We start from the raw sequence: 13,112 nt of genomic DNA, 5'->3' as shown, positions 1-13,112 counted from the left end.
AGGGTACATGGCTGGAGCCCCCATCATAGAATTTGGGTGCAGGAGGCAGGTGTTGGGGAGTACTGTGTAACCATTGCACAGAGGTGGGAGGCTGGGACCTCGAGCTGGGAAATCATGATGTGCGAGGACGGGAGGGAAGCATCTTAACTGAGCTGCATTAGGAATCTTTACTCCATTTCTCTTTCTCTCATTTGACAGGTCCTGCCTGAATCACTGAAAGGTGAGTACTATCTGCGTAAATCAGTTCACAATAAAGTTCTCTATATTTTAGAATGTATGGGTCCCAAGGACACTAGTAGTCCTTGACATCAGGTGCCTATAGAAGGAAAGGTGTTAGGTTACCAGGTAGCTGTTGCCCTTGAACAATTTAGTAGAAATAAGGAGTATCAGGACTGTGGGTTGCTTCTAAGTGCCTCAGGGGAACCGGAGAAAGAAAATAATGAACTCAGGGCACTATATTCTTAGCCTAAGGTCTTGGAAGGAACTGGCAAATTTGTGTGACTACCCTGAAAGAAATCCTTATTTCTTGTAGCTGCAGGGCCTGATATTTCTGAAAACCAAACCCAAGGATTAACTCTGTGGGTAGCTGGATTACAATATAGTTAATTCAAGGTCTCTTATGGTCAAAATTAGGACATTGATTGGGATAGAGTTAGGATCCTGAAAACTGAGATGGCAACATGTGGGCAGATTCTGATGAAACTGAGGCCTTGAAGCCCCTCAATCTCTTTTGCCTGAAGAAGATGACTTCCTTTCTCTGTCTGAGGAGTTTAGTCTTTGCTTGCTTGAAGAATCTGTGATGACCTATCCCGTGGGGAAACGCTGGGACTCCTCAAGATCTGCCCCAAAACCTTTCATTGCCTCGATATCTGTAACTGGACTCAAGTCTCGGCAGGGACCCTGGAGACAGGTACAAAATAATGAGGCATCATACATGCGAAAAGAATTACAAGATTTTTATAATCTATATTTACATGGCCAAAGGTTTACACTGTATCTTTTCCTTCTTCCCTTCCCTCAAAAGACCTGCAGCCATTTACCAAGGTAATAGTGCACTGAGGAAGGGGAAATAACCAGACTTTTGGTGATTTCTGAACACTGGCTGTGACCTGATACTAAGTCTTGGACACCCAATATGCTACTTTTGTCTACTCATCAGAGTAAGGGGTTTATTGAGGCTAAATGATTAATGGTATTTTGGCTCAGGTCCATCTCACAGTGCATCACAGCTGGGCTCTGAACTCACTCCATGGTTATTTCCCAAGTTCTAGAATGCCTGATTGAAAGAGACACACTCAGTAAATGGCAGAATCACTATATTGCTTATCTTATCTATGGACTGAGGACAAGTAGGAGACATTAGAACTGCCTGTATACTCCAAAATAACAAATCCAAAGTAGTACTGCATACCTGCAGAAATTGTAGAGATTAGTGCCTCCATAAAGGACTTAAAAGATGTTTGGCTGGTGATTTCCAACACATCTCCATTGAACTCGTCTGTTTGGCCTGAGCAGAAGATAGATGGCTCTTGAAGAATGACAAAGGATCATTGTAAACTTAATCAGATGGTAAGTACAAGTGCAGCTGCAGTTCCAGATGTGGTTTCTTTGCTGGAGTAAATCAACAAATTCCTTGACATTTGATTTGGGTATTGAGATGGAAAATCATTTTTCCCTCTATATACCTTTTAGCAGAGACTACCTGAGGCATTTTTTTTCCCCATCTGGAAGAGCAAGCAATATGCCTTCATTGTTTCACCTCAGGGATATATCTACTCTCCACCCCTGTCCTATTCTATTCCACAGGGAATTGATTGCCTCTCCATTCCATAAGATGTCACATGGATCCATTACTTTGATGGATGAGAGGAGCATGAAATAGTAACTACTTTAGACTTCTTAGTAAGAACCATATATGCCAGAGGGTGGGAAACAAATCCTCTCAAAATTTATAGATTTGTTCCTTCAATGAACTTTCTTGGGCTTTTGTGGCCTGGGACAAGGTGAAATATCTCTTCCACGGTGAAAGTCAACTTGCTCTATCTGGTCCCTCTTACCGTTAAGAAAGAATCACAATGCCTGGTATGCCTCACTGGATTTTGGAGGCAACACATATCTTATGTGGGTGTGTTGTGATAGGTTAGGCCTGTTTACTGAGTAAGATAAAAGGCTTCCAATTTTGAAGAGGACCTGAAAAAGTGAGAGTTCTGCAACAGGTCCAGGCTGCTATGCAAGCTTCCTTCCACTTTGGTCATATGACACAGCCAATCCAATGGTGTTTAACATGTCTATTGAGCCTTTGGCAGGTAGACCTCTTTGATGAATTACAGAGAAGACATTTAGGATCTGGGAACAAAGCCATACCATACTCTGCAGATATGCTCCTTTTGAGAAGCAGCTCTTGGCTTTTTACTCAGACTTAGCAGAGACTGAGAATTTGACTGTGGGCCAACAAGTTACTATGTGACCTGAAGTGCCCATCATGAAGTGGGTGTTGATTCACAAAACCATAAATTTGGGTATGCATAGGAGTGGGAGAGGTGTATATAAGATCAGGCTTGAGTATTTCTTGAAGGCACATGTCAATGGCATTACTAAGTGGCTCAGATTACCATGGCTCCTAATTCTGCTAGACTGCCTCATCTTTTTCAGCTTGCACCTGCAGCCTCATCAAGAGTTTCTTATGACCAGTTGACCAAGGGAAAAATGTTAGGCCTGGTTTATAGACTGTTCTGTATAATATGATAGCACCACCCAAAGGTAGATATCTGTAACACTACAGTCCCACTCATGGGTGGGCTTGAAGGACAGTGATGAAAAGAAATCCTATTCTTATTGAACACAATTGGATGACTGGTGACATAGAAATCTGTGGAAGAAGTATATGAATAGATGTCTCAGAATGGTTATAGAGTATAAAAATATTTGTGTCACACGTGAATTCTCACCAAAAAGCAAATCAGCAGAGGAAGACATTAATAGTTAGGTGGACAGAATGATCTGTTCTGCAGATGCCAACCTCTTTTACCGGACACACTTGTCACTGCCCAATGGGTTGACAGACTAAGTGGCATGGCAAAGGGTTATGTGTGGCCTCAAAAACATGAACTTCCACTAATCAAGGCCTATCTGGCTACAGCCACTATTGTGTGTTCAACCTGCCAAGAGCAGAGACTATGATTGCACTCCTGATGTGCCACTTGTGGCATCCATGGAAATGTGCCACTCAGGTCTCCTTCAAGAGAAACTACATGGGGACATAGTTGGTTGATAGCTTCATGTATCATCCCTCTGGATCTACCATTGCATTTGCACTGGGACCTCAAAGTGCAAGCAACTCGCTGCCAATGATTGAGTGCTAGAGTTGCTCATGCTAGTCCATTCCTGCAGGAATGGGCCACTTTGGCATAAGTACTCCACATCAGCCTGGTGGAAACTTTCCTATAACCATGCTGCAGACTGAGACTCTTTGTTTCCAATGCTCTTTTCTTGCTCCTCTCTTTTTACGGGAGTCAGATCTTCATCAGAGTCTGAAGGTCCTCACAGTCCACTCCAGATCTTATCCCTTTATTCTTCATAGATGTTTCCTCCACTAAGCCTCTTGCATGTCTAATCCTGTCTTAGCATATGTTTATTTTTGGAGGAATCAAGCTAATACAGTTGTCATCAAGATTTGTTAGAGAAAACAGGTAGGACTTGGAAATGACATATCACCCCACAGACAAAGGGGATCCCCACAGGCAAAAACTCATCCCTAGTGATATTTGGGGCATCAAGAGTCCCTAGCACAGGGCAGAAACCCAACTGCTGAAGATTTCACTAGTGGTTATGGTGATGAGGAAAACCTGGTGGAAGAGAGTCCCTTGCAGGTGCCATTATTCAGGCATTTGAAAGATATGGGGTGAACAATGTCTACAAGGAGAATAAGTTCACCAGTTATTGCTAAATTATGTTAAAACTCTGAAAAGGACAATGATAAACTGAGAGCCTGATGACCTCTTTGATAGCTTACTATGAGGTCCTTATCTCCTGTATAAGAAGGGCAGACACAGCTGAGAAGACAGGATTTGATAAGAGTCTCAGAGCTTCAGATGAGTTTAAATGCCCAGTCAAGGATGATCTGTTATGCTATAGTAACAGGGCCCTGATTGGGAAAATCTGGAACCCTGAAACATGGGATGGAGATATCTGGATGGATGCCCTTGTAGATTTTTGCTCTGAACCATTATGAGCTAAGATTTTGGACCTGCTAAGTCATAAAATTGAATGGGCTTATCACCAGTCCATTGAAAAATGGAAATAATACATCTGGAATTGAACCCAGCTTGAACCAAAGTTCATCAGTAAATTATGTGAGCAGGTAGCCCAGAACCTCCAGGGTATGCACCACAATTGCACCAGTGCCCCTCCCACATCTTTTATCTTTGGTCACATTGGGCAGGGCACATGACTAGCTGAAGGAGGAAGAAAAAGCCTGAGCTTGATTTATAGATAGATTTGCTTGGTACGTGTGTCCAAGTCAAAAATGTACAGCAAGTGCATTCTAACAATATTCAGGGATGACCTTAAGGGACAGGGAAGAGAAAATCTTCCCAATTGGGAGCTATGAGCAGTGCACTGGTAATCCAAATTTTGTGTGGAAAGAAAAGTGGCCTGAGGTAAGACAGTGACAGTTCCTGGACAGTGACCAGTGACTGGCTGCTCATGAACCTGGAAGGAAAAGAGTTGGAAGATTAAAGTCAAGCATGTGTGGAATACACACACGTGGATGGACGGATGGGAGTGGACAGGGAATGTGAAGATTTTTGTATTACATCCTAACACCCACCAGAAAGCATCCACTGTGGAAGTGGTACAAAATAAGTAAGTAGTAAAATAAGTTCCGCACTGAATAACCAAGTAGGCAAAAAGACTCCACCAACTGCTACTGGCTGGATTTCCTCATCAGCCCACTGGAACTGGAATGATGAGCGTATGAATCACATGTCTATGCCATGAATGGCTATGGAGTCTATGAGACCAAGAGAATGGTCTCTCACTTACCAAGGCTGATATAACCACTGCCGCCTCTGAATTTCCAACCTCACAGCAACAGAGATCAATGCTGAAGCTTGATATGGCACTATCTCCCCAGTACCTTACTATCCACTTGAAGGCAAATCAACTACATAGGTTTCCTTCCATCCTGGAAGGATCAGTAGTTCATTGCTATAGTGTAAGATATCCATTCCAGGTATAGGTTTGCCTTTTCTGCCTGCAAAGTCTCAGCCAACATTACTGCCCATGTCCTTATGGAAAGCCTGGTCCACAAACATAGAATCCCACACAGCATAGCACCCAACCAGGGGACTCACTTTTTAGCAAAGGAGGTGCAGGAGTGGGTCTATGACTATTTTTGGATCAGATACCACACTTTCTGGAAGCAGCCAACTTCATAGAGTGTTGGAATGGCCTAATAAAGCTGAAATGATAACCAAGGGCAATACTTTACAAAGATGGGGTGCTATCTTTCTAGATGCAGTATATGTATTAAATCAGAGTTCTCTATAGCCCTGTGCCCCCAATAGGAAGACTACATGGGTCTGGGAAACAAGAAATGGAAGGAGGAGTGGCCTCAATTGCTTTCACTCCCAATGACCAATAAGGGATTCTGTGCTTCCTGGTCCCACAGCTTTGGACTTTCCAGGATTGGAGGTCCTGGTCCCCAGAACAGATCCTTTCTTCCCAGGAAACACAACAAGTTTCCCATAAAACTACAAGTTACAGTTGCTGTCCAAAAAGCCAGCCCAAACTTGTGTTCCTTAAAATAACACTTTATTATCATTTCTGAAAGTTCTTGGGTTGAGTGAGCTCAGCCAAGTGGTTCTTGTTTAGAGTCTCTAATGTGTTTACATCAGATGTTAGCAGGACTGAAGCCATCTGAACACTCAGTTGGACATGACATCCTCTAAGGCTTCATCACTCACACGATGGAACTTGGGATGGGGTGGCTGGAACAGCTGAAGGCTGACTAGGCGTCTCCCTCTTTATTTGGCTTGCCTGGGCTCCCTCACAGCCTGGTGGTAGAGGAATACAACAGTTTACAGGGCACCTGCCTTCCCCCGGAGTGAGTATTCCAAGAGACCAACAGAGAAACTGCAAAGCTGCTGCTGACAGAGCATCAGAAGTCACATACCCTCACTTCTGCCACATTCTACTGGTTACAATCAACCACAGAGCCAGTGTAGATTCAAGGAGAGGGGACCACAGGAGTTCGAATACTGAGAGGCATGGGTCATTGGGGGGCCATCTTTGGAGACTAGTTGTCTCAGTTGCCTTGAATACTTTCTGAATAGAGAGATTCTTACATTAATAACTATTCTCCTTACTAATAAATATTTATGGAGAACTCATGGTATGCGCAGGGCTTTAATATAAGTAGAATAAAAAGAGAGAACGGTACACCTATCCTCAAAGTTTGTACATTCTACTGTGATATATTCATGTTTTACACTGAAGCTAAGAGCAGGCTGGGGATCCCCAAACAAGAATTAATGTACTAGTACTGATGCACAATGTGTGTATTATAACTCTCTGAGGTAAAATAGATACATCGATAATGGGCTTCTGTACATAGTTGTATCAACAATAAAATCATGGGATAGTTTCCTAGCTCAAAATGTTCACAACTCAATGATCTTTAATCTGGCAACCAACTCATTCCTCACAAGACTTGCTTATCTCTAAGAATTGTTTATGAGGACACATTGAAATAAGTATCAGAAAGTATAAACCTGTAAATTATAGACAGCGATGCAATAAGAGAAAGCTTTTCACTTTTCGAAAAGAACTCATGATAAATGTGATATAAATATTTGTTGAATAAATGAATTAGAAGATAAAATGGATAGCTGAAACAAATTTAATATAGAGTTAGCTGAATTGTTGCTCCTTTTTAAGCTATAATATTGTTGCTTACTCACCCTTATTATACCTGGCAATTCTTGGAATTTTGTGTCAATTATTTTTTTATCCCAGATTTATAGCTTGATGAGAATAAAAGCAGATGAAGGGGAAAAAGTCAGAGAGACAGTGTCATGTCTAGGTGATAAATAATATCATTTATTTGTACATGTGTCAGATCTTTATTTCATTTTTTGAATAATTCAGACAAAGTCCTAGGGTACTTGATGCTTATATTCTGGTGGCTAGACGGACAAGAAACACACTAACAAATATATAAGGTAATGTCTGCTAATGATGATTGCCATGAAAAAAATGAAACACGGCAAGGAGAAAGAGAGGTGGGTTGGGTAAGTACTAACTTATATAGGATTGAAGGAAAGGCCTCTCGATGAGGTGGCATTTGAGCAGTGACCTGAAGGATGTTATGAAGGGAGCCATCTGAATATTCAAGTACAAAGACCCAGGCGTGGAAGCCTGCTTGGGGCATTCAAGGAACACCTGGACTGTTCCTAGGAGGCAAGCATAACCACAACAGAGTGAGAAAGGTGGAGAAAGATAGGAAATAGTCAGTAAACAGGAGTCTTCTGTTTGTCATGTTCTCTGTAGCGCTGGGATATGAAGGTGAATAAAACCTAATCCTTGCCCTCGAGGAAGAGTATCCTAGAGGAGGCAGGCATTGTCAGACAAAGAGACGGTTGCTATTCTGGAGGTGTGTGCAAAGTTCAAGGGGAGCCAGAGGAGAGAGACCTTAAATTTGCCTGAAAGATCAAGGAAGACTGCAGAGAGGAGATATCAGGGAACCATGAGGAGGAGGTGGTGATGAGGTTGGAAAGTCCAAGTAAAGGGAAGGGCAAAGGGAAGGAGAAAGGCAAGAGGGGTGATAACTCATGACATTTCCTGAGTTTAGTAGTTTGGTATTTGTAGAAAGTAAATGCTGATGAGAAATGTGTCAGGAGAGGAGGTTGGATTGGTAGCTTAACGACTTTCATATGTGGGCTTGTGTCACGCCAAGTCTGAAGAATATTGAGAAGTGAAGTAAAATACTTAAATCTCCCTTTTACACAGAGCCATGAGGCAAGGTGTTGCTGTTAACTAAGACAAGAAATACAGAGGTAGACGTGCTTGGAGTAGGGGAGGTGAAGTAATGATGGGTTTTAGGCTTGTACAGTTTAGGTTGCCCACGGGTCATCTGACCAAAAGGCAGTTGGATACTTATATATCTGGAGCAAAATCAAGGTTAGAGGCAGAATAGTCATTAGCATATAGGCATCAGTTGCAATCATGCTGTGAGAAGAGAAGTAGACTAAGGTTAGAGCCAGAAAATCAGCAGCATTTAAAGCAGAAAGGAGAAGAGAGTTGAATGATAGGAATCGTCATAGTATCACTGGCCACATTGTGTTGTCATTTTTATTTATGAGTCTAACTTCCCAAATAGACTGTGAGCTCTTTGAAGGAAATCATTTCAGTTCATCTTTTTTGTGCTTGTACTCCTAGAAACTGTCCCAGTGCTTTGCACATGGGATACTTATTATATATATTCAAATGAATGAATAATTAGTCAATGAAAAGACTCCATGGCTTGACATTTCTGCTTGGCCCTTTCACCATTTCGTGTGACATTTCACAGTAGTAGTTCTTGTATCTTTTTATTTTTATTACTTTTTTATTACACAAGGAATACAAATTTATTGAGGAAAGATTAGAAAAAAGGAAAGCTAAAAAAATTACCCTGAATTCCACTACCAGGAATAACTATTGTTAACATTTCATGTCTATCTTTTTAGACCACTATCAATCAAAATACAATGTGAGCTACTTAAATAATTTTAAATCTTTTAGTAGCCACAGCGAAAGAAAGTATAAGGACATACATAAAATGAATTTTAATAATATATTTTATTTAACTCAATAAACTTCAAAATTCATTTCAAGATACAGTCAATATAAAAATATTAGTGAGATTGTTTACATTCTTTTCTTCATACTATGTCTTTGAAACCTGGTGTGTATTTTACACTTACAGCACGTCTCAATTTGGACTAGCTACAATCTAAGTGTTCAGTAGCCACATGTATGTAGTGGCTATGTACTGACCAACACAACTGAAGACTCTTTTTGATGTATAGTCACTCACTGATAACAATGTTTCCCTCAATGACAGACCATGTAGATGACAGTTGTCCCCTAAGATTAGCACCATATAACCTAGGTGTGTAGTAGGCTATACCATCTAGGTTTATGTACACACACGCTATGATGTTCACACAACGAAGAAATCTCCTAACTGCATTTCTTAGAATGTGTCCCCATCATTAAACGACATGTGCCTGTATATATAATGATATAGCTATACATAAAAATTATAGGTCTCCCTCCACAAAAATTAGGTCATATGACAATTTCAGTTTTATAAGCTTTTAAAATAACCTTTTTATTTTAGAATAATTTGTGGTTTATAGAAAAGTTGTGAAGATAGTACACAGTTTCCGTATGCCCCACATCGAGTTTCCCTTCTTATTAACATTTTACAAGAGTACACTTGCCACAATTAATAAACCAATACTGATACATTGTAATTAACGAAAATTCATATTTTACTAAATTTACTTAGATTTTACCTAACATCCTTTCTCTGTTGCAGAGTCCCACCACGTTACACTTAGTCATCATGTCTCCTTAGGCATCTCATGGCTGTGACTATATCTCAGACATTTCTCATTTTTGATGATCTTGACAGTTTTAAAGAGTACTAGTCAGATATTTCGCAGAATGTCCCTCAATTGGGATTTCTCTGATGATTTCCTCATGATTAGACTGGGCTTATGGGTTTTGGGAGGAAGACCACGGAGGCAAAGTGCCACTTCTCATCACATCATATCAAGGGGACGTGCTATCAACATGACTTATCTCTTTCGGTGCTGACTGTGGTCCTCTGGCTGAGGTAGTGTTTGTCAGATTTCTCCATTGTCAGGTTACTCTTTTTTCACCCTTTTCACGCTGTCCTCTTTGGAAGGAAGTCACTATGCACAGCCCACACTTAAGGAGTGGGGAGTTGTGCTCCACTCCCTTGAATGTGGAGTGTCTACATAAATTGTTTAGAATTCTTCAGCATGGGAGGTTTGTCTATTCTCCTCCATGTACTTATTCAATTATTTATTTATATCAGTGACTCATGGATATTTACTTTATACTTTGGATTATTACTCAATACTACTACTTTATTTTACTGCTCAAATTGTTCCAGCTTTGGTCACAGGGAGATTTTGATTTGGCTCCTATGTCCCTTTGACATAGCCCTATTTTTTTTTTTTTTTGAGCCCTATAGGGTGCTCCAGGCTTATCTTGCATATTCATTGCCCCAGCTCGAGAATCAGCCATTTCTCCAAGGAACTCTGGTTCCTTTTATTGGAAAATGGAATTAGAAACTAAGTATATGGGATTTAGGCATGCTCATTGCTCCTGAGGTACCCTCAAAAGCATTAAGGGAGAGAAAGATGTGAAATAGGTTTTGAAAGACAATGAGCTTCCAAAGGTAGAAATGGGGAGGAAACATATTGCAAGAGAAGCAAACAGCAGGAGCAGAATTTTGGAATTGGGAAAAGCATAGTCTCACAGGGAACCCAGAGTTTTGAGAAGGCAAGATTCTTTGGAGGGACACATTAGGGCCAGTAATCTGGCAGCACTAAGCAGGGTGAACTTGAGCAGGAAGATTCTGAAAGGGGAGAGAACAGCTAACTGCTCAGTCTAGTAACGAAGGTACAAGTGTTAAACTTGTCCTTCCTCCTTATCACACTGGCTGATGTGGGAGGAAAGAGCTGAACAACTTCTCTAATCTGAACAGTTTGAGGAGTTGTGTCCTTTCTGAACAGCAGCAAGCCAGAAATAAAAAAAGTAATTTTAAATTATTTTGCTTGGTTAGTTCATTTTACCCAATGTTACTTTTATTAGTGTTTTTACTTAGGTCTCTTTTGATTGCAAGTGATAAAAAACTCAACTCAAAATAGCTTAAGAAAAAAAGAAATTGATTGTGTTGCCTTGTTGGTGTCCCACCTAGATCCCCTTGGGCATCACTTCTCTTCAGTGCACCCTGCAGACTTCCTCCTGCCAGCACTTAAGCTTCTTTGCCTAAGGGCCTTCTCTTACTGCTACTGTCCACTAAGTGCTGGGGAATTAACACTGCCAGGGGCTGTCCTTGACCAATGACACACAGGACTTGGGAGATCAATGCCTTAGCTCCTCTGGCCCTCAGGTGGGATAATGAGGCAAGTGTTCACGCTGGTTCCCAGAGATTCCCTGGCAGGATTAAGCTCCGGGTGCCCACAGTGGCAGCTGGCTTGATAACACACTCTTTTTGGCTGACTTCCCTTCCTGTCACTCTCCTGTGCCCCTGCCATGCATCCGTGGGATCACCTCCCAACTAAACCACTTGTACCTGAATCCCTGTCTGCTTCTGGAGGAAACCAAGCTAAGGCAGCTGGGGTGTACAACTGAAAATTCCAGGTAGATCTCCTCTAATCACAGCGGGGGCCAGGGTTTCAAACAATTTTAAGGGAACTCAGTTTTACTCTCTCTTTTCAGGGTCGTGCTGTTCCCTTGCAGTGGGTAAAAGGCTCTGGCAGCTCTAGGTTTATATCCTAGCCTCTTACATCCACAACAGCATTCCCAGTAGTTCCATATTAAGTTTTGGGACATGAACTTGGGCCATGTACCTTTTCTCGAACCAATCATTGCGGTCAGAGAGATGAACTCTGCTAATTTGCTAGGGGTCCAACAGCGGAGTCAGCCTCATCCTAACCCAAACATGAGGGTAGGAGGAGAGGAGGCTTGGTCATCCAGGGACAATCAAGGTGTGGTCACCAAAAGGCGGGGATGGTGCTTGGGCAGGTAGAAAAGAGATGCACATCTCGATCGGCTTTACTATCGTCCTGAGGCACCAGATTCAGAGATGAAATGCTCTTGAAGTTGACGTCTTATAACCACAATTCTTTCTTTGATGCCAAATGTGGGAAGATTGTTGCTAGAACATTCATTAGCTTCCTCTCTATATCCACCATGCCTTCTGTCTTCCTTCTTCCTGTCCTGTGGGTTGTTTGACACTCCTGGAGCAGCTGCCTGGCTTGTGCTCAGCCCTGAGGGTTTTTGGAAAGCTCTTCCCATCACTACCCTCACTGTGGCAGCATTCTGCGACAGCACAGAAATAGACGCCTGAGTCTCTATGCATCATGTTTGAGATGGTGAACTTTACGTCTGATTTCTGAAACACCATAGAATATCGTCCTTCTGCAGTGTTCTTGTTATCAGAACGTAGATGAATGAGGTGAGTCATTTCTCCACTGGAAAGCTGTCGATACCAGTACACCACATAGACGCTAAAACTGACAGTGATTTTGCAGTCGAAGGTCACAGATTCTCCCTCTTGGGTATATACGACATTTATAGGTTGATTGACGCTCTGGGTATTGCTGGAACCTGTGGAAAAGAAGGAAAAAAATGACTTATCTGATGACATTGCTTACAAATAACCAGATTTTGACTCAGAAAATAAAGTGGAGAAAAGCACAGTCCTGTTCTATTCCAACTTCTCTCCCCACCCTCCTTCCTCATGCCCCGGCTGCAGGGTTGGCGGGCTCCCTACCAAAGCAGATGAAGGCCAAGACTGTGTACAAGAGAACAAGCCGTCCACGCTGCATCCTTGGGGCTCCTCCCATGGTGCAATGGCTTTTATTCTGTCTGCCACCTAACAGGCTTTTGAAATGTCACTGGAGCTGGGTGGTCCTGTGGCCTTGCTGCTGCAGAGCCGGAAATGGGGTTTCTGCGTACGCAAGCTTAGTCATGTCAAACTGCTGTCTGTGTTAGCACTCCTGCCTCTCTTCTTCTAAGTCTATTACTTTTCTCAAATAAATATATAACATTTAAGATATTTTTTGATTATGAAAGAAAACTTACTCAACATAGACATAACCAAAAAATATAAAGGAGATAATAAAAATCCAACTATAATGTTGTTACCCAGAGATAAATGCTATTAGCATTTTGTTGTGTTTCTTTCAGTATTTTTAACATAAATATGCATATTTTAAAGGAATTAGGGTCATATTGAAAATCTTTTTCTGTTTAACATTATGTGTATGAGTATGCCATCATGTCATTCAATCGTATGTGAAAAT

At 41.6% G+C, this 13,112-nt stretch overlaps 1 long non-coding RNA gene and 2 gene segments (V, D, J or C); 1 reads left to right on the top strand and 2 right to left on the bottom strand.

Moving 5' to 3' along the window:
• LOC139044533 (uncharacterized) overlaps positions 1–909 on the top strand; it is a 101,492-nt gene extending 100,583 nt beyond the window's left edge. The window contains exons 2-3 of the long non-coding RNA XR_011501503.1: positions 199–220; positions 775–909. This is a non-coding gene — a long non-coding RNA (uncharacterized lncRNA). The remainder of the gene's footprint in view (positions 1–198; positions 221–774) is intronic.
• Positions 1–13,112, bottom strand: part of LOC106840669 (T-cell receptor alpha chain constant-like) — a 1,015,328-nt gene that overhangs the window by 389,578 nt on the left and 612,638 nt on the right.
• The window catches only part of LOC106840671 (T cell receptor delta constant-like), an 802,079-nt gene that overhangs the window by 305,203 nt on the left and 483,764 nt on the right, over positions 1–13,112 (bottom strand).

This window comes from Equus asinus, chromosome 2, assembly GCF_041296235.1.
Source record: "Equus asinus isolate D_3611 breed Donkey chromosome 2, EquAss-T2T_v2, whole genome shotgun sequence".
Classification (NCBI taxonomy): Eukaryota; Metazoa; Chordata; class Mammalia; order Perissodactyla; family Equidae; genus Equus; species Equus asinus.
This window is presented reverse-complemented; position numbering and strand designations above follow the sequence as displayed.